This window comes from Leucopleurus acutus (assembly GCF_964270905.1).
Source record: "Leucopleurus acutus genome assembly, chromosome: 6".
Lineage (NCBI taxonomy): Eukaryota > Metazoa > Chordata > Mammalia > Artiodactyla > Delphinidae > Leucopleurus > Leucopleurus acutus.
The window spans coordinates 73,467,082-73,493,695 of record NC_139149.1 but is presented as its reverse complement, the minus strand read 5'-3'; the positions used below and the strand labels follow the sequence as shown (position 1 = coordinate 73,493,695).

Here is a 26,614-nt window from a genome sequence, read left to right as displayed (position 1 = left end):
CTGGAGAATGTTCCATGAGCACTTGGGAAGAAAGTGTATTTTGTTGTTTTTGGATGGAATGTCCGATAAATATCAATTAAGTCCATATTGTTTAATGTGTCATTTAAAGCTTGTGTTTCCTTATTTATTTTAATTTTGGATGATCTGTGCATTGGTGAAAGTGGAGTGCTAAGGTCCCCTATTATTATTGTGTTACTGTCAATTTCTCCTTTTATGGCTGTTAGCGTTTGCCTTATGTGTTGAGGTGCACCTATATTGAGTGCATAAATATTTACCATTGTTATATCTTCTTCTTGGATTGATCCCTTGACCATTATAGAGTGTCCATCTTTGTCTCCTATAATAGTCTTTATTTTAAAGTCTATTTTGTCTGATATGAGAATTGCTACTCCAGCTTTCTTTTGATTTCCATTTGCATGGAATATCTTTTTCCATCACCTCACACTCAGTCTGTATGTGTCCCTAGGTCTGAAGTGGGTCTCTTGTAGACAATATATATGTAGGTCTTGTTTTTGTAACCATTCAGCCAGTCTATTTCTTTTGGTTGGAGCATTTAATCCATTTACACTTAAGGTAATTATTGATATGTATGTTCCTGTTACTATTTTCTTAATTGTTTTGGGTTTGTTATTGTAGGTTTTTTCCTTCTCTTGTGTTTCTTGCCTAGAGAACTTCCTTTAGCATTTGTTGTAAAGCTGGCTTGTTGGTGCTGAATTTTCTTTGCTTTTGCTTGTCTGTAAAGAGTTTAATTTGTCCATCAACTCTGAATGAGATCCTTGTTGGGTAAAGTAATCTTAGGTGTAGGTTTTTCACTTGCATCACTTTAAATATATCCTGCCACTGCTTTCTGGCTTGCAGGGTTTCTGCTGAAAGATCAGCTGTTAACCTTATGGGGATTCCCTTGTATGTTATTTGTTTCTTTTCCCTTGCTGCTTTTAATATTTTTTCTTTGTATTTAATTTTTGATAGTTTGATTAATATGTGTCTTTGCATGTTTCTCCTTAGTTTCTTCCTGTATGGGACTTTCTGCACTTCCTGGACTTGCTTGACTATCTCCTTTCTCATATTAGGGAAGTTTTCAATTATAATCTCTTCAAATATTTTCTCAGTCCTTTCTTTTTCTCTTCTTCTTCTGGGACCCCTATAATTCAAATATTCATGTATCTAATGTTGTCCCAGAGGTCTCTGAGATGGTCCTCAATTCTTTTCTTTCTTTTTCTTTATTCTGCTCTGAGATAGTTATTTCCACTATTTAACTTCCAGATCACTTATCTGTTCTTCTGCCAGTTAGTTTGTTATTGATTCCTTCTAGCAAATTTTTAATTTCATTTATTCTGTTGATCATCATTTCTTGTTTGCTCCTTAGTTCTTCTAGGTCCTTATTAAATGTTTCTTGTATTTTCTCCATTCTATTTCCAAGATTTTGGATAACCTTTACTATCATTACTCTGAATTCTTTTTCAGGTAGACTGCTTATTTCCTCTTCATTTGTTTGGTCTGGTGGGTTTTTACCTCATTCCTTCATCTGCTGTGTATTTCTCCATCTTCTCATTTTGTTTAGCTTACTGTGTTTGGGGTCTCCCTTTCACAGTCTGAAGGTTTGTAGTTCCTGTTGTTTTTGGTTTCTGCCACCAGTGGCTAAGGTTGGTTCAGTGGATTGAGTAGGCTTCCTGGTGGAGGGGCCTGGTGTCTGTGTTTTGGTGGGTGAGGCTGGATCTTGTCTTCTGGTGGGAAGGACTACATCTGGTGGTGTGTTTTGGCAGTCTCTGAACTTATTCTGATTTTAGGCAGCCTCTCTGCTAATGGGTGCAGTTGTATTCCTGTCTTGCTAGTTGCTTGCTTGGCATGGGGTACTCAGCACTGGAGCTTGCTGGTCATTGAGTGGAGCTGGGTCTTAGCATTGAGACAGAGACCTCTGTGAGAACTCTCACAAATTGATATTATGAGGGACTGGGAAGTCTCTGGTAGACCAATGTCCTGAACTCAGCTCTCCCAACTTAGAGGTTCAGGCCTGACACCCGGCGGGAGCACCAAGACGCTGTCAGCCACATGGCTCAGAAGAAAGGGAGAAATGAAAAAAAGGAAAAACAGAAAGAAAGAAAAAATAAATAAAGTTATTAAAATGAAAATATTAAAAATTTATTAAAATAGAAACATAAAAAAGTAATTAAAAAAGAGGTCAACCAAACCAATAAAAAATTCCACTAATGATAACAAGCACTACAAACTATACTAAACAAAAACAGAGATACAGAACCCTAGGACAAATGGTAGAAGCAAACCTATACAGACAAAATCACACAAAGAAGCATACACATACATACTCACAAAAAGAGAAAAAGGGGAAATATATATATATATATTAAAAAAAGGAAAAGAGTAACCAAATCAATAAACAAATCTACCAATGATAATAAGCTGTAAATATTAAACTGAGATAAACATAAAACTAGAAACAAATTATACACAGAAAGCAAATCTGAAGTCTACAGTTGCTCCCAAAGTCCACCACACCTCAGTTTTGCAATGATTCATTGTCTATTCTGGTATCCCACAGATGCAGGTACATCAGGTTGATTGTGGAGGTTTATTCCACTGCTCCTGATGCTCTGCAGAGAGATCTCTCCTTTTTTCTTCTTTGTTCGCACAGCTCCTAGTGTTCATCCTTGGATTTGGCTCTGCCTCTGCATGTGGATCACTTTCTGGCAACTGTTCTTCACCAAGACAGGAGAGGGTTAAAGGAGTGGCTGACTCCAGGGCTCTGGCTCACTCAGGCCAGGGGGAGGGAGGTTGCTGTATGCCGACGAGCCTGCAGATGCAGAGGCCAGAATGACATTGCAACAGCCTGAGGCGCGCAGTGTTCTCTTGGAGAAGTTGTCCCTGGATCCCGGGACCCTGGCAGTGGCGGGCTGCACAGGCTCCCAGGAGGGGAGGTGTGGAGAGTGACCTGTGCTTGTACACAGGATTCTTGGTGGCTGCAGCAGCAGCATTAGCATTTCATGCCTGTCTCTGGTGTCTGCACTGATAGCTGCAGCTCACTCTTGTCTCTGCAGCTCATTTAGGCAGTGTTCTGAATCCCCTCTCCTTGCACACCCCCAAATAATGGTCTCTTGACCCTTAGGCAGGTCTAGAGTTTTACCCAGACTCCCTCCCAGCTAGCTGTGGTGCACTAGCTCCTTCAAGCTTATTCATGCAGCCAAACCCAGTCCTCTTCCTGGGATCTGACCTCTGATGCCTGAGCCTCAGCTCCCAGCCCCCACCGACCCAGGTGGTTGAGCAGACAAGCCTCTCGGGCTGGCGAGAGCTGGTCGGCACCAATCCCCTGTGTGGGAATCTCTCCACTTTGCCCTCTGCACCCCTGTTGTTGCACTCTCCTCCATGGCTCTGAAGCTGAAGCTTCCCCTCTTCTCACCTCCCATCTCCACCAGTGAAGGAGCTTCCTAGTGTGTGGAAACTTTTCCTACTTCACAACTCCTTCCCAGAGGTGCAGGTCCCATCCTTATTCTTTTGTCTCTGTTTTTCCTTTTTTCTTTCATCCTATCCTGGTATGTAGGGAGTTTCTTGCCTTTTGGGAAGTCTGAGGTCTTCTGCCAGCATTCAGTAGGTGTTCTGTAGGGGTTGTCCCACATGTAGATGTATTTTTGATATATTTGTGAGGAGGAAGGTGATTCCATGTCTTACTCCTCCACCATCTTGAAGGTCCTCCCTTTTTCTTATTCTTAATTCATCTAACAGGTAGCAGTTTTTTCAAGATAATAATTCCAACACATAAATATTTACTATGTGTATATGTATGTTTATATGTAAGTAAAATGATTGACAACAATGACACAACTGACAGGAGGGGGGAATTAGAATTCTTTCATTACTATAAGATACTCACATTACCCATGAAGTTGTATAGTGTTGCTTGAAAGTGGGTTTGGATTAGCTATAATTATATTGCAACCTCTATGGTAACCACTAAAAAAGTTTAAAAAGGAAGTATAACTGATATGCCAAGAAAGGAGAAAAAAATGGAATAATATAATGCTAAATTAAAACCACAGAAAGGTAGGACAAGAGTGAAAGACAAAAACAGGGACAAAGAACAAGGGCAACAAATAGAAAATAGTAATGAATACAGTAGATATGGCTCCAGCTATGAAAAATAATCACTTTGAATGTCAATGGTCTAAATGCACGAAGTAAAAGGCAGAGATTGTCAAGAGATTGTAAGAGTGAATGAAAAAACAAGACCCATCTATATGTTGTTTACAAGATACCCACTTTATATAAAAATGCGTACAGTTGAAAAGTAAGTGGAAGGAGGAAAATATACCATGGTACACTAATCAAAAGAAAAATCAGTCTTCATAGTAATAGAGGAGAATGGACATACAGTGAGAAATGGTATTAGACTCAGACTCATGCATAGTGAAGCAAAGAGGGCAAGTGTATAAAAGGGTTTAATCATAGCCTCCTAATCATCTGGTGGAGAACAAAATGAAATATGTACCTGGTACATAGTAAAGATCATTAACTGTTAACCATGGTTTTTATGGGTTTGATTATTTCATCTCAAGGCTGTCTCATGAGTCACACTATAAAGAACACATAAGAGCTCTGCCAAGATCAAGACTGCTTTATCCAATATTGTCCTGAGTCAATTTCAATATTCTTTACTTTGTCAGTATCTCCCTGGCTATCTGATTCCTTGCTTCCTACTGGAATTTAAAGAGACTTCTCTGGCTTAACTCCCCATATTCATATTGGATTTTATCAGTATCTGTCCTCTCACTCTAGGCATACCTGATTCCACAGTCCTGACCTGTAGAATCCATAATAGTCTGCAGTAGGAGACTAATATATTCATTCTGCTTCTCAAATGTGTCTTGACATTTAGAAATCACATATTTCATTTTCATTTGTTGGAAATTACCTCTGAAATATGTCAACGTTGAAGTCATTGAATCTCTTTCATTTTGCAGGTTGGTAACTTAACTAACTTCAGTATATTTTATATTCTTTGTAGACATGACCACATAACCACAGAGCGATGTGTAAACACCAGTGCTATTAAAATCTAGCAGGTGTATTTTAGCACAGTTACATTTCGGTGAGGGAACTGGAAATAATTAGTTTTCCTCTCCATGATGATACAATTCTCAGTTACTACATGTACTCTGAGTAACGCACACCAGCTATGGGAACAGTTCAGATTTTTAGTACACTTCTCTCAGAGACATAATCAAAGCCAAAAATATTAACTGACTAGTTCATACCACACCTTAAAACAACCAGTGGTTAATTCTCTTGTGCTTTGAGGGAATAGATTTATATTTTATAATAACAATGACTGGCATCAACTAACCACGTTTCATATTCATAGCATAAGATATGAATAATTGATTATTTTAAAACATGTGGCCAATTATATGTTTACTTTTGTCCAGAAATAAATTTCTCTCTAGGAGAGAAATGCAGTATGAGTTTATGCAGAACTGGGGAAATTAATCTCCATTTCATCTTCTTAAAAGACTTAGAAGTCTACAGTATTACAATTCCAAGAAAGAATTTCTCTGGTTTCTATGTTTATTTGTTTTAAATGATATGTAAATCCTTCTTTATCAGTAACCAGGGATAAGATGTGAGTTGAGTGGTGACTCTACTGTATCAGCAGGGCAAACCAGGGACTCTCCAATGATCATTACAGTTGAGTTGTCCAGTTAATAATGAACCCAATGAAGTAAACAAGATAAATAACAGTAAGTGAATATAATAATCATTACACACACACACATACACACACACATGCACACACAGCCATGCCAAATCCTCAGAAAACAATCCTCATCAAATCAGAAGTTTTTTCTAGAGTTCTCTTAGACAAACAGGTCAGGAAAATGTTAGCTGATTCTTCTCTGATGATAGATGATGCATAGTAACTTAAATTTTCAGAACTTGTTCTTAGCAACCAATTGCAATTCCAGAATCAGTCTTTTTCCTGGAAGGTCAAATATGTAACTGGATATTTTTAATATGTTAGAAATAACATGAGAATTGAATTCACAAACCCTGTGTTAGAGTGCTGGCACTACTGTAATGAATTTGAGAATGTTACCTAGCATTCCTGCAAATTCAATTTTATTATTTGTTGAGAATTTGAATAAAATTGTAAATGTTCAGTGAGTTGAAAATTGTTAAATGATATGAAATTTTTGTTATTACACAGCATATTTCTACAATAGTTCTTGTAGTGTGGGCTGTGGGTCATAAAACTCTCCTCATCTTTGTATAACTGAAACTGTCTTTATTTGACTTACATTTTTGGATGATAGATTAATTGAATGTTAGATTGTAAGTTAATGGCTCTTTTGTTGATGATATGTTCTCTTGTTGTTTATCTGTCTTTTTCCTCTCGTTTTCTCTTATGTTTTGTATCACAAAACATTTAGCTGTTGGTATTTATTTCTTTATCATTTATATCTTGCTTTGTACTTTCAGTCTGAGGTTACATGTCTTCAATTCTATAAAAAAAACTCACCTCATCCATTTTCTTTTCAAAAATTTATCTTCTGCCCTTTCCTCTACAGTTTTCTTCTGGAACTTCTTTAGACCTATGTTGACACATATAAACTTACCCTCCATTTCTTCCATAGGGGCATATATTTCATGTCTTTATCTCTTACGCTGCATCCTGGGAAATTTCCTCAGTCCTATCTCTGCATTTAACTATTCGTGTTGCTGTGACTTTCAGTGATTCTGTATTTCATTTCAGTTCTCCTAATTGCTTCTTGTGTCAATTCTACCTGTTTTTGTAATTTTCATTCCTGTACATGGCTGTTATTCAGTCTTTTAAGAATCATAGATATATTTCTTATAAAATCAGTTTCAGATTGCTTTATGATTTTTATTTTATTTGGAGTGAACTTAAAAAATATTGATTTTGTTTATAACCATTTTAACACTGCTTTCCTTCACATGTTTTGGAATGTTGATTTATACACTAATACTTAATAGAAGGATTTTTTTTTCACTCATTCTTTGTCATTTTTTTCTTGCAGATCCCCAGGTCCCACAGGTCAGAACCAGGTCTTGTATTTGAACTTCAAATAGCCAGGTTACGTTAAAAAGTACCAAAATTATTATTTTAATGATTGACACAAAAGAGTTGCTCTTAGGTAACAACCTAACTTTACTTAGGAAAACCTCTTTTGGGAGTTGGATATTATGATAGGTTGGATTACTGTTCTCTACTCATCACTCCTGTCTGTTAAGAAATTATATGTAAGCACACTGTGCCATGTGACTGCAGTACCTCTCATTAGAGTAGGTAGAGAATATTTATTTACTTTATTGATTTTGGCTTGGCCTGGCCTTATAAATTTCTTTGGCCAATTGAAATAGCAAATGTGACACTAGGCAAGGCTTTATACTTTTTTTTAAGGCTTTATGTATAACATTCATCTTGGCCTCCTGAGTTTCCACAATTCACTAAGAAAAGAACTCACCCTTAGGGAATTCCCTAGCAGTGGTTAGGACTCCCCGCTTTCACTGCCCGAGGGTGCGGGTTCAATCTCTGGTCAGGGAACTAAGATCCTGCAAGCCACGTGACATAGCCAAAAAAAAAGTACCCACCTTTGGTAGCTGCTGTTCCCACAATGATAAGAATCCCAATCTGTAGTACAGGTAAATCCAGGTAAGCCCAGCTGGGATCAACTAAACGATAACCAAATGAGACCTATGAAGGAGAAAAATATATTGTGTTGTAATTGATCAAAATCTTGTTGTTATTACATAGTATTTCTGTATAAATTGCTGACTAACTCAGAATGTGAAGAGGAAATAGGCTAGTGAAAAATTCCTAGTATCAGGTTGGTCAAAAGACTTTAAAGAATAAATTTACCAAATATTCAAGTAAATGCTAATTTTTTAATATTCTCCTCCTGATTTCCAAAACCTCTGTAAACTCTATTATACATATACAAACTCCTTATTGGTACTTTTTAAAAAATAGAAATCAAAGTAGTTGAGTTCTATATTTCACTTAGGAAGAAGGAAAGAGAAAATTCTACCATGCAAGAGGAGACAGAAATGAAATCAAGAATACAGAGGAAGCAGTAACTGAGAGCTAGCAATGACCATGCAAATATAAGCACAAGGGAATTTGCAGAAACCTTGGGCAGAACATTCTACTTCACACAAAAATGGGTTACAGTGCTAGTGCTAGCTCCACAAAAATTTCAAAAGACAGGGTTACATTTTTTGAAAACTGTAACTCCCATTAATATAATTTCTCAATTCTAAGAAGCTATAAATTATAAGACACATGATAAATGCAATTAACAGATTTTTTCTGGAAATATATGTTATATTAATTGCACTTTTAAAAAATTAACTTAGAAATAATAGGAAACATTTACCAACCAAGTTTTAAGTTATTGTGTTAGTTTGGATTCTGTGAGGAGACCCTGGAAAGGAGTCCCTTGTAAGAGATTCATTGGGAAAAGACCTGTGAGGGAAAATGGGTTGGGGGTCAGAAGAGGATGGGAGATTTTTCAGACCATGGAGCAGGTCCAAAGCTTGTGAAGGAGGAAAGCAAGGAAGGAAAGTTTGGAAAGAAACTGCAGCACAGTTCTGATAGAGCAAAAACCAATAAGGAGTCTTCAAGCCAAAATCGCCATAAGAGGAAGACAGAATTTCCCAGGAATTGTCCTGGCTTAGAGTCTCTGCCTGACTCAATCATTGGTTGACAGTGGCCCCTGGGAAGTGTGGCTTCTGTGCAAATGCAGTGATAGATCTCAAAGTACAGCAGATGAAGCCATTGTCAATTATGCTCCTTGCAGTGGAGATTTGAGATCTGAGTGGAGCTTTTTCATAGATGTTACATTTATAGCCTCTTAGAATTGAGCAATTATAGTAATGGCTGTCACAGTTTTTGGTTTTGTAATCATGATATCTTTATCATATTTTGAATTGAATTTGTAATTTTGGGTTACATTGAAGAATAACAATGTTTTATCAGAATTTCATACTCAGTTAAATTAACAACTTTGTTTTTCCCTCTAAATGAATTGTATGTTTCTGGCAGATTAATGGCTTCTCTTAAAAGTCAGTTGGTAACTTTTGACATACAAAGGCTTGATCTTTTCTTGCCTTTAGAATGGCTGAACTATCCATCACAGACTTAGTTAACTAAGAAAATGTTATGATCTATTGCAAGAAATTCTGCTGTCTTATAACAATAAACTGGCTTTGTATACAGTAGTTTTTTTTTCCTCACTGCTACAACATTTGGAGGCATTGACAGCAAATTTCATCCCATGTGGTGCTATCAAAGTAAATAACATAACTGGGATGACTGTAAGATGGATGTATATTTTATCCATTACTAAGTTTGCACTATACAAATAAAAACAAATATATCACAAGTTACCCCACTTGTGGTAGGCAAGATGCATCCAAATTTCAGGAATATTACTAAAATGAATATTTTGAAATGAGAGGTTTCCTTATTGTTACAGAGGTTCTAACTAAAAATTTTAGACAAGATAAAAATTAGCATATAGATTCTTGCCAGAAATTTGTTTCTTCCTGGAAGTTGTATGTCTAACTATTTAGTGATTACTGTCTTTAACCCAAATCACATAATTTGAGATATTTAAGAGATTATTAATTCCAGCAAAGTTCCAACATTTTTAAAGTTAAAACTTTTAAAAATAACTCTTACAAAGCATTCCAATGTATACAACAGATAAACAAGATTGCTATAATTAAATTTGGGAAGTGTTTCTTGGAGCATATCCACTGAGCCTTTTCACATATTTCTCCTTCTGTAACTCCGGAACCCCTTCCCAAATGTTTCCACATAATGCAGTTTAAAAACAGATTACGAAAAAAATTATTATTTGAATGGAAGTGGTGTGAGTGAATACAATTTTGTCCTGACTGTAGGGTGTACACTTAACATGATGAGTATTAGGTTAGCTATAAGTTTTTCCAGCTATCTTTCTGTTATTGATTTCTAGTTTAATTCCATTGCAGTCTGAGGGCAAACATGTATGATTTCTATTCTATCCCTTTTAATTTGTTAAGTGTATTTTGTTGCCCAGAATGCAGTCTATCTTTGTCAATGTTCTATGTGAGCCTGAGAAGAATGTGTATCCTGTGGTTGAATGAAATAGTCAGTAGAGGTCCATGATATCCACTTGACTGATGGTATTGTTGAGTTTAACTATGTCCTTACTGTTTTCTTCCTGCCACCTGTTTCTTTTTCTTTTTTTTTTTTTTAACATCTTTACTGGAGTATAATTGCTTTACAATGGTGTGTTTGTTTCTGCTTTATAACAAAGTGAATCAGTTATACATATACATATATCCCCATATCTCTTCCCTCTTGCATCTCCCTCCCTCCCACCCTCCCTATCCCACCCCTCTAGGTGCCATCCATTTCTGAGAGAAGAGTTTTGAAATCTCCAGAATTGATACTGGATTTATTTATTTCTCTTTCCAATTCTACCAGTTTTTTGTTTTGTTTTGTTTTGTTTTGTTTTGCAGTACGCGGGCCTCTCACTGCTGTTGTCTCTCCCGTTGTGGAGCACTGGCTCCGGACGTGCAGGCTCAGCGGCCATGGCTCACGGGCCCAGCCGCTACACGGCATGTGGGATCTTCCCGGACCAGGGCACGAACCCGCGTCCCCTGAATCAGCAGGCGGACTCTCAATCACTGCGCCACCAGGGAAGCCCCTACCAGTTTTTACCTCACATAGTTCAATGCTGTGTTGTTAGGCATGTCCATGTTAAGGATTGTTATGTCTTCTTGGAGAACTGACCCTTTTATCATTATGCAATGCTCTCTTTTATTCATGATAACTTTGCTTGCTTTGAAGACTGCTGTGTCTGAAACTAATAGAGCTGCTCCCGCTTACTTTTGATTAGTGTTAGCATGGTATATTTTTTCTCCATCTATTTACTTTTAATCTATATGTGTCTTTAAAGTGGGTATCTTGTATACAACATATAGTAGGGTCTTGTTTTTTGATCCACTCTGATATTCTCTATCTTATTATATTTGGTGCATTTAGACCAGACATTCAAAGTGATTATTTGACATAATTGGAGTAATATCTATCATATTCATTACTCTTTTCTGCTTGTTGCCCTTGTTCTTTGTTCCTATTTTTGTCTTCCACTCTTTCTGCATTTCTGTGGGTTTTAATTGGACATTTTATTTTTTTTAATTTTTTAAAAAAATTTTTTGGCTGTGCTGCACAGCTTGGGGGATCTTAGTTCCCAGACCAGGAACTGAACCCTGGCCCCGTCAATCAAAGCACAGAGTACTAACCTCTGGACCACCAGGGAATTCCAAAATGGACATTTTATATGATTTCATTTTTCTCCATTCTTAGAATATAAGTTATTCTTCGTTTCTTACTTCTTTAGTGTTTGCCCTAGAGATTGCAATATTCATTTACAGCTAATCTAAGTCCACTTTCAAATACAGTGGACTTCATGGATAATGTACATAACTTATGACAACAAAACAATCTTAATTCCTCCTTCCTGTCAGTTGTGTCAATACTATAATTCATTTCACTTATATATAAACACATATATATGTGTATAATTATACATATATATGAGATATATACACACACACATGATCAAATACATCGTAGGTATTATTATTTTGAATAAACGGTTATATTTTAGGTTAATTAAAAATAAGAAAAATAAAAGTTTTTATTTTACCTTCACTTTTCCTTCTTAGATGGTCTTCCTTACTTTATGTAAATCCAAGTTTCTGACCTAAATTATTTTCTTTGTCTCTAAAGTACTCTCGACATTTCTTGCAAGGCATGTTTACTGGAGACATACTTCCTCAATTTTTGTTTGTCTCAGTAAGTCTTTATTTTCCTTCACTTTTGAAGGATACAGAATTCTAGTTTGGTGGTGTTTCTCTCTCAACACTTTATTCATCTCATTCTCTTCTTGCTTGCGTGCTTTCTGAGAAGTCAGATGTAATATTTTTGTTTGTTCTTCTATATGAGAGGTGTTTTTGTCCTCTGACTTTTTTCAGGATTTGTATTTATCTTTGATTTTCTGTAATTTGAAAATAATATGCCTAGATGTAGTGTGTTTCTTTGGTTTGTTTGCTTTTTGTTTGCATTTATCCTGCTTGGATTTCTTTGAGCTTCCTGGATCTATAGTTTGGTGTCTGACATTAATTTAGGGGAAATTCTCAGCCATTGTTATTTCAAATATTTTTTCTCTTGCTTCCTCTCTTTCTTCTTCTCTGGTATTCTCATTATGCATATGTAGATAGGTCTCAGTCTTTTAGTGAGCCTATGCTTCTGGACAGTAAACATTACAAGAGTTTCTCAGTATTTTCCTCCTCCTTCAGTTGGGACAGGATGTATAGAGTAGGTTACAGTTGGGTATTTTCTTTGCTCCATGTCAGTTAGGCTGTGATGAAACCCCAGTGGGCTAGGCTCTGGTTAACTTGCTTCCCTTGATGACAGCCCTTTTTAAGAACAGAGTGCTATGGTGTATATCAAAATGTTTCCTTTTCCTTGTCTCTTGCTGGAAGTACAAGGGGATCTTTCTCAGATATTTACTTATGGAAACCTGGTTAAGCTCCAGGAGGTATGTGTTATAAAATTGTGAGTTTCCCCTTATGACTGGGTCCCCTGGAATTTTTAACCCTCAGGCCTGCCCACACTGAGTCTCCAGCAAAGCATCAATTACCATTTTGGATTTTCTTTCTGGCCCTGGTTCCTGTGGGGGTTTCTTCTTGTGAGTCCCTGGTCTGATAAACCATGACTCCCTTCTCCAGTCTTGGGGGCAGCACTTTGCCCTGTGTCCTCTGCTCTCTAGGGTCCAACAAAAGTTTTTGATTACTCAGTCTGTTCAGCTTTTTACTTATTGTTAGGATGGAGTGGAGACTTCCAAGCTCCTTACACACAGAATTGGAAACTGCTTTCTCAGCTATGAGTATTTTATCGTGGTTCTATATTAGGCTGCAAAAATGTCCTTCTGTTCTTAGTTTGCTGAGAACTTTTAATCATGAATGGCTTTCAGATTTGTCAAATGTTTTTCCTTTCATATTTTTAGATGATCATATGTTTTTTCCCAATTTTCTGTTAATGTCTTTCATTTCATAGATTGATAAATCAACTAACTTTGAATCCTTGGGATATAGCTTTTTGATCATAAAGTATTGTACTTTTACTATATTTATGGTTTTAATTTGCCAATATTTTATTGAGAATATTTGCATCTTTGTTCATGAAGAATATCATTCTGTAATTTCCTTTTCTTGTAGTATCTTTGTCAGGTTTTTCATCAGGATTAGGCTTATAAAATGAGTTGGGAAGTATTCTAATTTTTTCATTTTTTACATTGGATGTTTTCATTTCTTCTTTTTTTTTTCCTTGATCAGTCTAGGTAGGGGGTTGTCAATTTTATTAAAGTTCTCAACAATTTGTCTTTTAGCTTTATTATTTTTCCTTATTGTTTGCCACATTTCTATTTATCTATATCATTTCTTTTCTTATACTTACTTTAAATTTAATTTTCCATTTTGTTTGTAGCTTCTTAATGTGAAGAATCTGATCCTTACTATTAGACTTCTCTTTTCTATGCATAATTTTATACTGATACTTTTATATTATTAAATAACTCTGCCACTATACCAACATTCCCTAATAAGCCTGAAAAATTATATTTTTGAGGGACTGCATTGTATTTTTTAATTTAAAATTTCAAAAATTCCTTGTGAAAAATTTGATTAAATACATAATACAACTTTCTTTGATACCTTGTAGAATAAACATTACTATCTCAATAAAGTATAGAATTAATACTTTTCATAGCTTGGTTATACATTGAATGTCAGAAACCATGTCCAAATTAATATTTGTGCTTTTGTTTATCATCATTCCTGAGGTCTAAGTCTGTTGGATATATTCACAAAGTCCTAAAGAAATTGTGCTATAAAAGGAGCTTTGGATATCCAGATAGTACTACTAAGTATTTCTTTGAAATGTAATCAAAATAAAATCCAGAAGTGTGATAAATATTTAAAATATTTTTAAAAGATACGTTATCTTTTGTTTAATTCATGTTTTCTTTTCATCCCCTTCCTTGTCCCATCCCACTTCACCTACTTCAGTCCTAAAACCCCATTGTTTCTGAATCAAAGAGCACACTATGGCTATGAAGTAAAATATTTTGTCATAATGTAATTTAGAATTTTAGAAGTTTTCATAAGTCCTCATATATTACAAAGAACAAGAATAAAAATGAATTTTCAACCTTAAACAATCCAACTCATAACAAATTAACAAGAAATAAATAACTTTAAAAATAATAATTAGAATTGTTTTTCTTTTATGGTGTCAGCTTTATATCGATCTGTTGAAGTTATAGAAGAAATGATTTGGATAGCGAGAAAATTACTTGCTTCAGATGGCACGTTATTTAGTTAATTCTTAAGCAAGTTTACCATTGTCAGGCTTAAGTTATACATGTTTTAAAATCAGATTTTTAGCAGTCATTATTATACAGGATGATAGTTAACATTTTCATCCAGTAGGATTTCTGATCCATTTATGTTCTTCCTCGAATAATGGGCTGCATACTGTTAAACACAATGGCATTCTATTTTGTGTCACTGGCAAGAAACCCTATTTGTATTCAAACTTACACAAATAAACAGAGCTCCTTTTTATTATTTCCTGTAAAAGAATTTGGGAAATATTTTATAAAATTAACAACCACATTAAAAAAAAACAATAACTGCATTGACTATATTCTTAGAAACAAAAGAATATTTTGTAATTAGGAATATTAAGAATGTAAGTTCAAAAGGTCACTATTTTTTCTAATCGTGTGCTATCCAGTTGCTTATGAAGATTTCCATGAATTTATGTCAATCATGAAAATGACGTATGTGTCAAGAATGTGTTATGTTTTGTGTGAGGCCACTGAAAAGATTTTTATTTTTATAAGAATGTCTAGTCTTATTTGCTAGTGATTTGAGAAGTACACAAAAGAATAAAAATTAAGGTACAAAAATAAACATTATATGTGTCAGACATTGTGCTAAGATTTTTGCATGCCTTATCACTTCTAACTTGATCCACATAGAAATACAATGTGTACTTTCACTATGTGAACACTGAGTATTGAAGAAGGTAGGTAATTTGCCCAGTTTATCCATATAAATATTGAATAAGGAGTCATTGCAACCAAATATGTCTGTTTGCAGGACCCAGGCTGTTAACCATGTCACCTCTCTATGTTAACTTCTGTCTTGAGTTTTATGTGCAGAAAACTAAGAATTTGCAGGTAAGTCAACTTTACTAATTTAGAAACACAGAATCAAAACCGTTCACATTACTAGTTTAGAATAGCTCTTTCCCTACACATCCTAGATAGATAAGCATTTGTCTCTAATAAAATATATATAAACTGTCATATCTGTAAGCATTTTGAGAAACTGTTTTCACTTTCTTTTATCTCCAACATCTACCACAGTACCTGGCAAGGACAGTATTTTTGGGGTTTTTTTGGATGACTTGAATAATATATATATATTTTTTCTATACAGCAGGTTGTTATTAGTCATCCATTTTATACACATCAGTGTATACATGTCAATCCCAATTGCCCAATTCATCATACCACCACCCCCAACCCCCGCCGCTTTCCCCACTTGGTGTCCATATGTTTGTTTGCTACATCTGTGTCTCAATTTCTTCCCTGCAAACAAGTTCATCTGTACCATTTTTCTAGGTTCCACATATATGCGTTAATATACAATATTTGTTTTTCTCTTCTGACTTACTTCACTCTGTATGACAGTCTCTAGATCCATCCACGTCTCAACAAATGACCCAATTCCGTTCCTATTTATGGCTGAGTAATATTCCATTGTATATATGTACCACATCTTCTTTAACCATTCATCTGTCAATGGGCATCTAGGTTGCTTCCATGACCTGGCTATTGTAAACAGTGCTGCAATGAACATTGGGATGCATGTGTCTTTTTGAATTATGGTTTTCTCTGGGTATATGACCAGTAGTGAGATTGCTGGATCATATGGTAATTCTATTTTTAGTTTTTTAAGGAACCTCCATACTGTTCTCCATAGTGGCTGTATCAATTTACATTCCCACCAACAGTGCAAGAGGGTTCCCCTTTCTCCACACCCTCTCCAGCATTTGTTGTTTGTAGCTTTTCTGATGATACCCATTCTAACTGGTGTGAGATGATACCTCATTTTAGTTACGATTTGCATTTCTCTAGTAATTAGTGATGTTGAGCAGCTTTTCATGTGTTTCTTGGCCATCTGTTTGTCTTCTTTGGAGAAATGTCTATTTAGGTCTTCTGCCCATTTTTGGATTGAGGTGTTTGCTTTTTTAATATTGAGCTGCATGAGCTGTTTATATATTTTAGAGATTAATCCTTTGTCCGTTGATTCATTTGCAAATATTTTCTCCCATTCTGAGGGTCGTCTTTTTGTCTTGTCTATGGTTTCCTTAGCTGTGCAAATGCTTTGAAGTTTCATTAGGTCCCATTTGTTTAGTTTTGTTTTTATTTCCATTACTCTAGGAGGTGGATCAAAAAAGATCTTGCTGTGATTTATGTCAAAGAGTGTTCTTCCTATGTTTTCCTCTAAGAGTTTTATAGTGTCTGGTCTTATATTTAGGTCTCTAATCCATTTTGAGTTTATTTTTGTGTATGGTGTTAAGGAGTGTTTTAATTTCATTCTTTTACATGTCGCTGTCCAGTTTTCCCAGCACTACTTATTGAAGAGACTGTCTTTTCTCCATTGTATATCCTTGCCTCCTTTGTCATAGATTAGTTGACCGTAGGTGCGTGGGTTTATCTCCAGGCTTTCTATCTTGTTCCATTGATCTATGTTTCTGTTTTTGTGCCAGTACCATATTGTCTTGATTATTGTAGCTTTATAGCATAGTCTGAAGTCAGGGAGTCTGATTCCTCCAGCTCCATTTTTTTCCCTCAAGACTGCTTTGGCTCTTCGGGGTCTTTTGTAACAGCAGTTTATTTTTAAGAGACAATTTTTTTTTGAACCAAGTTATCAGATTATAAATTTCAGAAATGTACTTAGATGTTTCCCACAGTTGTAAAAGTGGTTTTACATATAAGAAAATCACAACTAATTAAAAATAAATTTGGAAAAATTCACGAAATTAAATAAATTATGAAATTACATATATGCTAAATCAAAGAATTCCAAAGATATATAATATATTATACATGTGCACCATGTTTCAGAATCTGGGTATGGTGCATATACATCCCAGGATTTTATTTCAGGTCTAAATATGTGTAAGTGATATCCCGTTTTACTGAAATGCAAGTTCATAAATATTCACTGAATGACTAACATGGGTTCAGTGTGTCTCTTCCTAACATGTGTAAAACAATGTTATATTAAATTGTAATTTTCAAAGGAACATGGATCCTCCCTGTGGATTCATGAAAAAGCATTTATCTGAGTTGAGATATATGCTAATTTCAAGAATGAGTCAGACTATCTATCAGAGAACATTATATAGGATAAACTGAATACAATTAAAAACAAGAAGTGCTAGAGAACAGTCACATTGAATAACAAAATTTGAGACTGTGATGAAATAGATCAGTGATCAATAGATTTGGGGTACTAATATAAGTCTTTTAAAACAGATTACTTCATTTGAGGCCTATGATGGATTTTGTGGTAGATAAAATAATAATTCCCATTTTTGCCAATGGGAGAAAGAGATGCTTAGAGAGATCAAGTGTCATGCCATAGTCATACCACTAGGAAACAATAGTTAGGATTTGCTCTATACCATCCATCTCTAGAACTCATTCTTTCCTTAAACTATAAAATATTTTCTACAACAAGGAGTATCAATAAAACCTTTTTTAAATTCAAGAATTGGAATATATTACACCTAAACAGGTAGATAAATATCAGAAAAAAATCCTGGACTATTAGAATTCAGGGACCTGGGCCCTTGTCTCAGCTCTGGACAAATTAGCTACACTTTACAGGCAACTCACTTAATCTTTACATGCCTCAGTTTGTCAATTTGTATATCAAGAAGGCTGGAGATGATGCACTTAAAATCTTCTCCTTCTCACTCAATATTTGCAAATTTCCTGCTGCATTATTGGTTGTTTTCTGCTGTATCTGATTCTGCCACAATTTTCTCTTCCACTCCCAGTACACCGTGATATTTACATCAATAGGATAAAGTTAAGTCACTCATCGTGCTAAATTGGATTTGTAACTATTGCTTCCTGACATGAAGATAACTTGATGATCCAAGACTGTACCTAAGAAGACAGAGATAAACTTATATTAATTTAGATTTGTGATGTTGAATTTTAGTAAACTCAGGTGCTAAGATTAAGGTCAGTGAGATAATAATCTATTTGGGTTTGTAATTCTATCAAATGAAAATTTCTAAATATTTTAAACTATAGTTTTTTATCACACAGTATAAAAACGTTTAAATTTCCTAGGTAATTTTTTACATATGATACTAAACAATACTAAAATTAAAATATGACACTAAATTTTAGCAATGAATCAAAAATTAAGTTAAATAAATGAATTAGATATCTTTTGTAGTCTGCAATTTGGGAAAAGAAAATATGCAAAATATTGCTTTACAAGCAATTTATTCTCTTAAGAAGGTATTCCAAATGTTGGTGGGAACATAAGCAGTATTTACATTGATGAATAGAAGTTATTGCAGCTTCATTTATGGGATACACCTTATTTACTCATTCTTTGACCCCAGTCTACTCTCATCCCTCTTTCAGACATCTTAGCTGAATATATATCTATAAATTTTATGGAATGAATTTATTTAATATATTCAGCTGGGTCTGTTCTTTCTGACTCATGTAGGGAGACAGCCTGGCCAGCCACCCCAAAAATGCTTGAGACTTACATGAGGCCTGCAGACATCACTATCCACCACAGGGCATGGGAGCTGCAGGCTTGTTTCTTGTTACTTGCCATCAGCCATGCCCACCATATGTGTGCACCGACCCAGAATACTCAAGCTCGTTCTCTTGTTGCTGCAACATCAGAGCTGTCCGTCTTCTCAGGCACACACTTCTGCGATCAAGAAAAAAGAATTGACTTGCTTCTAGGTCTTAACTGAATATGTGTGAGACTAAAGTGTCCCAGCTCATTTAGTAAACGGACCTGATGAAACCAACCAAACCTCACCTAACTGTAATACCCTGCAAGTGTCATCTCCTTCTAACCTCTTGTACTCTCATCCCCAAAAGAATCTGTGTTGTTTACCCCTTCATCCATAACCATTCTCAGATAAGCCCATGCTATATGTCTCCCTGAACTGTTCCAGATTAAAAAAAAAAAAATGGAGAAGACATTAAATTATGTTGGGATATTTGGCTGACTTTCATCTAGAGAACACTGTAAATTTAAATCCCTACCCTAAAATATTCACAAAATAAAAATTAATTTCAGTTAAATTAAAGATTCAAATATTTGTTTAAAAACCTATATAACATTAACTGCAGAACTGAGGGATATAATCATAATTTTGAGGTATGTGATTGGAGGTCATATCAAATAACACTCCAAATGCAGACTTTAAGAAACAAGACAGATACATTAGCCCGTGTTAAAATAAAAATATCTATACAACAATATATATTATAAAGCAATGTAAAAGATAAATAAAAAGGCCGAGTAAATATTTGCAGTATATATAATAAAGGTTTAAATTATATTTTAAAATATGTAAAATTCTTCTTTTAAAGAAAAAACTCAATGGAAAGAAGCCAAAATATGAATAAACAAATCACAAAAGAAAAAATAGTAATGGCCTATAATCATTTAAAAGAAGCTCAACCTCACTAATAATTAGAAAAATGTATATTAAAATAATTAAAAACAATTTTAATTCATCATATTGACAATTTTTTTGAAAAAAAAGACATATCATTTCTTAGTGCGGGTGTCATAAAATGGCTTCTTTCTCATAATGTTGGAAGGAGCAAAAATTGGACAGATTTTTTTTTTTAATTTTTATTTATTTATTTTTGGCTGCGTTGGGTATTCATTGTTGTGCACGGGCTTTCTCTGCAGTGAGCGGGAACTACTCTTGGTCGTGGTGTGCAGGCTTCTCATTGCGGTGGCTTCTCTTGTTGCAGAGCGTGGGCTCTAGGTTCACGGGCTTCAGTAGTTGTGGCTTGCAGGCTCTAGAGCGCAGGCTCAGTAGTTGTGGTGCATGGGCTTAGCTGCTGCACAGCCTGTGGGATCTTCCTGGACCAGGGACTGAACCTGTGTCCCCTGCATTGGCAGGCAGATTCTAATCCACTGCACTACCACAGAAGCCCTGAACAGATTTTTAGTAAGGAAATTTAACTAAAAAATATATGCTAAAAACATTAATTACCTAGAATGTAAATTGCTTAATTTGAGAGTCTAGATCTTGAATTTATTTGCCATTATCTGCCCCTGGTATTGCTTTTTACACACACAGTGGGTTGGAATTTTTACTTAGTTATTTATTGGATTATTTACTCACACTTCTGGATTGAATTACTTATTTAAAAAACACATTCCCTTACCCCATTTAGATGACATTAAAAATATTATTATGGATAATATGGCATATTGATAGTTATCCCGTGATTTTCTTCTTACTAAAGCAAAATAGAAACATTTGAAATATATGCTTGTTGGCTTAGAAATCAACTCCAGAGAACAAAGATCTAGTTTAAATCATTCCTAAAGTAACTGTTAAAACAGTCTCAGTTATAACATATTCTTTTTTTTTCTATCTTGCCTCCTTCAGTTTCTACGTCTAAATTCCAATATGTATCTTGATTACTCCCATGTTCATGTCAGCAAGTGTTAACTGTACCTTTAGTATGTTTCATATACTTTACTATTGATTATGAGAAAGAAAATAAATATGGCATGGATTAGCCCTTAAAAATCTGCTGGGGAAGCTGACTTGTATATGACAAGCAACAAAGATATTAGGAACATAGTAAGAGATAAAACAAAGTTCAGTGGTGGCAAAGAAGAAGAAAACTAATTCCAACTCATGGGTTAAAAAAAAGTTGTTTGAGGAATTGACATTTTATGCACACTACATAAGACTGATAATTAAAATATTGTCTCTAAAATTGTATGTTTTCTTTCTTCTTTCTTTCTTTCTTTTTCTCCCTCTTTCTTTCTTTTTACAATTATGTTCCTTAAAAATTTTCAAATCCATACATATTTTGTAAATTCCTAGAGGAACTTATGAGTTAATGGAATTCTTTAGTGATTTCTGGATGAGGTGAATAATTGTTCTCTGATGTTTCTTTTCTAGAAATCCAGATTTCCAAATATTGGAGAGTAAAATTAAGGACACACACCCATATATTCATTAGTTTGGTGTTCAGTGGTATCACTAAAGGTATTGATGAGCAATTTTTAAATTCACTTCTGAAATTTAAAAAGAATCTTATAAAAATATTGCTATGACATTTATTGCTTTGTGCACGCATTATATCCAACATAGTAACTAGGAAAAAATTAAGGGAATTTACATAAAGTTTGAATTACTATTATTTTTAATGTATCTTTTTTTGGTTGTTATTTAGATTTCTTGGCAACTTTCCCTGCTACGTGGTTAAATCTCTATTCGTGAGTCACTGATACATGGGAAAGACAAGTACTATTTCATTTAACTTCACAAGTCGTCTGTGCCTTTGTCTCTCTCTTGAATCCCTTAAAATGTCCCAGGCCCTGTTATGTTCTTCTGTTTTGTCAGTTTGTACTATTCTTCTGCTAGCCCTCCCAATATGTATGTACCACCCACTCCTGCCACAGACACCAAAACACCTTGGTAAGTTGAAGAGATGTTGAGTTTTGTTCCCTGTTTTTCTTTGGAGCCAGAAAAAAAATCTACAAGTTGCCTCCCTGGGAGAGGACAACACGTTCACCTAGCTAAGGGCTAAGAGGAGAAGCAGGACAGTGTAGGGGTGGAAAGTGGCACAGAGGAAGGAACAAAGAACAGGGACGGGGGCTAGAGGGTTTTCTGGCATCTGTGAGAGGAAAGGAAGTAGAGGAATTGAACTCTATGCCTGGAGGCTACTCCCACTTCCTTTCTGCTCAGTGAACCATTGCTCATCCTTTAAATCTCAATTCAATCACTACCTCCTCTGTGAAGTCTTTCCTGATTGGTTCAGGAGTGATTAAGCACTGCTTCTATTTCATTTTACACAAACTTCTATAAAGGCAAATATCTTGCTGTTTTGTGTTACTAGCATAAAGAAATGTGATTTTCTTAAAAGGATTCAGCCCCTGCTCCTAAACGAGAGAGTGCTGACTTATAGGTTGCTGGAGTTATGGCCTGAGATGCTCTTAAATTGAAGAAATGTTTCTCAAGAAAGATAGCAGCCAGGTTACCTTTTAATTTTGTTGTCTGGGGTATGCAAGTTGAGGGCCAGTACCAAGTTGCCTGATGCCATAAAGGAGGAAGAAGGGAGTAAGTGGGGTCAGTAGACAAAGAAAAATAGATAACGAGTCTAGAAAATAAAATAGAACTCTCTGATTTTAAAGAAGTGATTCCAGATATAGAAAAAGAAAATGCATTACATACAGAAGTACTTCCAAAATTGCAATAGTTGTGGTGATGGTAGTGAAAGAGTTGATACATGACAATGTGTTGGGTCCAGCCTCAAGGTAGCCATGGGTGAGATGCTAGCTTCCTACATGGGCTCTACTTGTTTATTTACAAACTATCCTCCCCTGAAGGTAAGCCAATCAAGTTAAGAATATTTGCTTTTTCATCTTGATATTTCCAGTAGCTCACATAGTATGCATGCTATCTGTTTAATAAATAGTGGTTGGAAGAATAAAAAGGAAGAGACCAAATTGTGCCTAAGCACAGAGTGAAAGATTGAGTGAGTTGGTCTGACCTATCCATGCTGGTACTAGTGCAGCCACTAGATAAGTCAGTGATTTTGTATATGTGTCCTGTTGCCTGGGCCAAGGGACAGCTTCTAGCAGCTAAGTCTTCATTTTCCTTGATCAGTAACACTAGGAAAAAAAAAAAAAGTATGTCGTTATTGCCTGAGGCTATAGGACAGCTCACAATTTTCTCCAGTCCTTTCACCAAATCTTTATCACCCAATACCAAATACATACACCCAAGCATTTTCCCTCTATCATCTGTCTTGGCACACCTATTTGGGGAAATCTAGGGCAAAATTCCCATCATACCTGTGCCTAAGGAAAGTCTATATTCTCTAGAATAAAGAAATAGAAAGTCTGTCCTCTGTGTGTGTTATGCAACTGATGTGTGGTGTCAGTACTCCAAAATCTGGTGCTAATATTCAGAAGGTTTTGTCGTTCTTATCATTAAGAAACTCAGAATAACGATTACGTATTACAATAAAATTTTAAAAGTTAAGTTCAAGTTCTAAATATAATAAGTCTTGGAAACTTTTACTCTGAAACCACACTGGCCTATTAAAAAAGAAATATACACTCAATATGTATACTTCAAAGCATCACTGTTTGGATAAAACTGAAGGAAAATTTTGTTTAAGATAGACTAATACATAGATATTAAAAAATGAAACAATTCTAATGAAAATAAAAATCTTAGATAAGATTTATTATGTTATTATGTTAGTTACTTCAGATGTTAGACTAGGAGAACATAAAATTTCCTTTCCATTTCTTTTAAAGTGAACCAATTATTTTTAGCCTGTCTGAAATAGGGAAATGGGAAAACTATTGCTTAATTTTAATAGAAGAAAAAAATAGTCAATATTTTAGGGCTATCCAATAGAAAATGAGAATGAATTTCAAATGTGTTTTAGCTAGGCCAGTTACATATATCTGTGGTTTTTCATACTATCTAGTAGGTTATCATGCTTGCATAGTTAAAATGCCAGAGGAATGCACTTAACTGCAGAATGCAGATCAGAGAAAAATATTGTTTATATAGTGGGAGGTAAGATAGTTCCTGTAAGTGGAAAGCCTCAAGATATCTTTCAACTAGCCAGTGTCAACAGATTTCTTAAATTTTAATATTCTTGGTCTGTTCATACATGTTTTATTCCAAATTATTCAAGTTCAGCCATAGCAGTCCTGAGAGTTTCAAGATAATGTTTCCTTTAGACTTATTACCTCCATGTTCTCTTAACATTCATACCCTGACATTTAAGAAATTAAGATATTTATTAGTTTTTCAGTTTTTATCAAATAATTCAAGAAGTTTCCTCTAGGCAGTTAGAAAATAATCCTGCAAAAATAGAATTCTTAAAAGACTGCTTTTTTTTTCTGTCCTAGCCTTATACCAGTCTACAACTATCATTCTTACTTAGAGACAAAATGACAAACTTTATTAAATAATATAAATTTACATATTCCAACAGCTGAAAGGTTTTATTTCGCTTCTCTCCAACCTGTCTGGTAGGTAACCGGTACGTAAACTGAGAGTGCCACAGAGATGAGAAGTCACTGAGCAATGTCATGTCTGTATCTATGTGTCTGGTGAATATTGCTGTGTTTCCACAGTGAAAAGACAGGAGAATATCTTCTGATAATATCCAAAGGGCTAGTGCAAGTGCCAGCCCTAATAGGTCACTTCAATCTGACTGCTGCCGACACTACCCCATATTATTAAGTCTTCAAATGAGAAGAGTCTTTCTAGTTCCCATTGCCAGGAAACAGACAAGGCATATGATGTAGAATCCATAAATAGTGAGTTTATCCCAAGTTAAGCTTTGAAGTGATTTTGACTGCTAGAGATACTCAATCTTTAGCCTTTAATACATTATATTAGCTCACTCTGAACTGTTTGAAATAGTCAAGAACAAAGAACTGTTCACCTCAAAATTAAGATATGAATTTTAGCAACAGGTTTTACATGATGGCATGCCTGCTGCTAAACATGGAGACAAGCACACCCTCATGTATTTCTTATTTGGCTTCAGTTTGAAATTTATTTTGTATTTTGGGTTCTTTATTAACATTTTATATTTTATTTTGTTAACCTCTGCATTAAACATTGTGCCTGGCACAGAGTAGGAGGTGAAATCATGATAAATAAATTGCATTGAACATGCTTTGTGTTCTTCTTTCAGTGAAATCCTTAGAGAAGGATATGCTTCCTTGAAGCATTAGTGCTGGTACTGTGAAAGGTTACAGTTGAAATAATGTTTTCAAAGAAAACATGCAGGCATTTAGCATGGGCCAAAATACTCTTGTTGGTCAGGTGGGACTCCTACTGAAATTTTATCCACAACATGACTATCCCAAAACCCAGGCTCACTGCGTGGGTGAAAAACTAGGATTGAAATTGACCCCAAAGAAAAGAAAACAATGTTTACTTGTAGGACTAGTCATTACATTTACTTCCCATGAAGAACTATTTACCTATGTAAGTAAGACAACATTGAACATACTATCTTGACGGAAATGTTACAGTAACACATAATTTACATCTGCTGATCACCGATGCAGTTTGTCAGCAGGAGTAGCTATTATACAAAGCATGCCAAATAGGAGTAAAGAGTTAAGTGGTCCATGTACAATTAGCCTCCCCTAAGCAAGCAAATTATCCAAAGAATTGCTTACCCTCCCCACATTACTAAAGGGAGTGAAAACATGATTGTATTTAGTAAACTCCTGTACATATAAACGGTAGACACATTTCATATATCTAGCCTTCCCCAGCTTCCTTTGTGATTTCATGTTACTGGAAACAACTTTGGGCAAACTGGAGGTGAAGTCAGAAAACGGATGGGCCAAAGCTTTCCCTCACTCTCTCTCTCTCTCTGTATGTCTCTCTCTCTCTGTGTGTGTGTGTCTCTCTCTCTCTTTTGGCCCCTTCCTTGCTTTGACTGACTTTTTGTTTGTTTGTTTGTTTGTTTGTTTTTAAACTAGCTTTAGCTTTAACTGATTTTTTTCTGTCACAGATGTTACTAATGATGCACAAATTGCTGGAACCAATGTGGAAAATATTGCACAAAAGAAACACTATCCTTTTAGTTTTATTGCCAGGTATAATTGATTCCATACAGTCTGGCCATCATTCTAGTTGATTCTATTTCTTCCAGCACTTCTTTTGGGGAGAATGAGAGATGGAGTAAAAGAGTTGCGTTTACCTAACTGCTCAGAAATTTAAAAATAGGAAATGATCATTTAAATACCTTACTTACTTTGCTTTATTTTTATATTTATTTATATTTTAACTCATCTTTCAATGGCCAAACATGATTTGACCTTTATAGTTTAAAATATATCTTATCAAGATTAACAGGCTATTAAATGTGCAGGTGGTCTCTTAAAAATGTTTAATTATAGGACATTTGCCACAAAGGCTCCTTAAATAATACTTCACCTGATGAGCTTTCCTTAAATATCCAACTTTAGATTACACAGTGTTTTGCAAATGAATTGATACTTGAACAAAACTCTCGCATTTACGTCTGCTACCTGAATATTTTTATGCGATAAGTTCTTTTCTCATGAGTCATACATCAGGGAATCCTACTGAAAAATAAATCACTCAAACTTTTTAAATAGTTAATTTGACATTTTTTTGGTGATG

General features: G+C 35.1%; 1 long non-coding RNA gene across 1 annotated transcript in view; it reads right to left on the bottom strand.

Moving 5' to 3' along the window:
- Positions 1-623: 623 nt before the first annotated feature.
- LOC309962744 overlaps positions 624-26,614 on the bottom strand; it is a 453,428-nt gene continuing 427,437 nt past the window's right edge. The window contains exon 2 of the long non-coding RNA XR_014326263.1: positions 624-729. This is a non-coding gene — a long non-coding RNA (uncharacterized lncRNA). The remainder of the gene's footprint in view (positions 730-26,614) is intronic.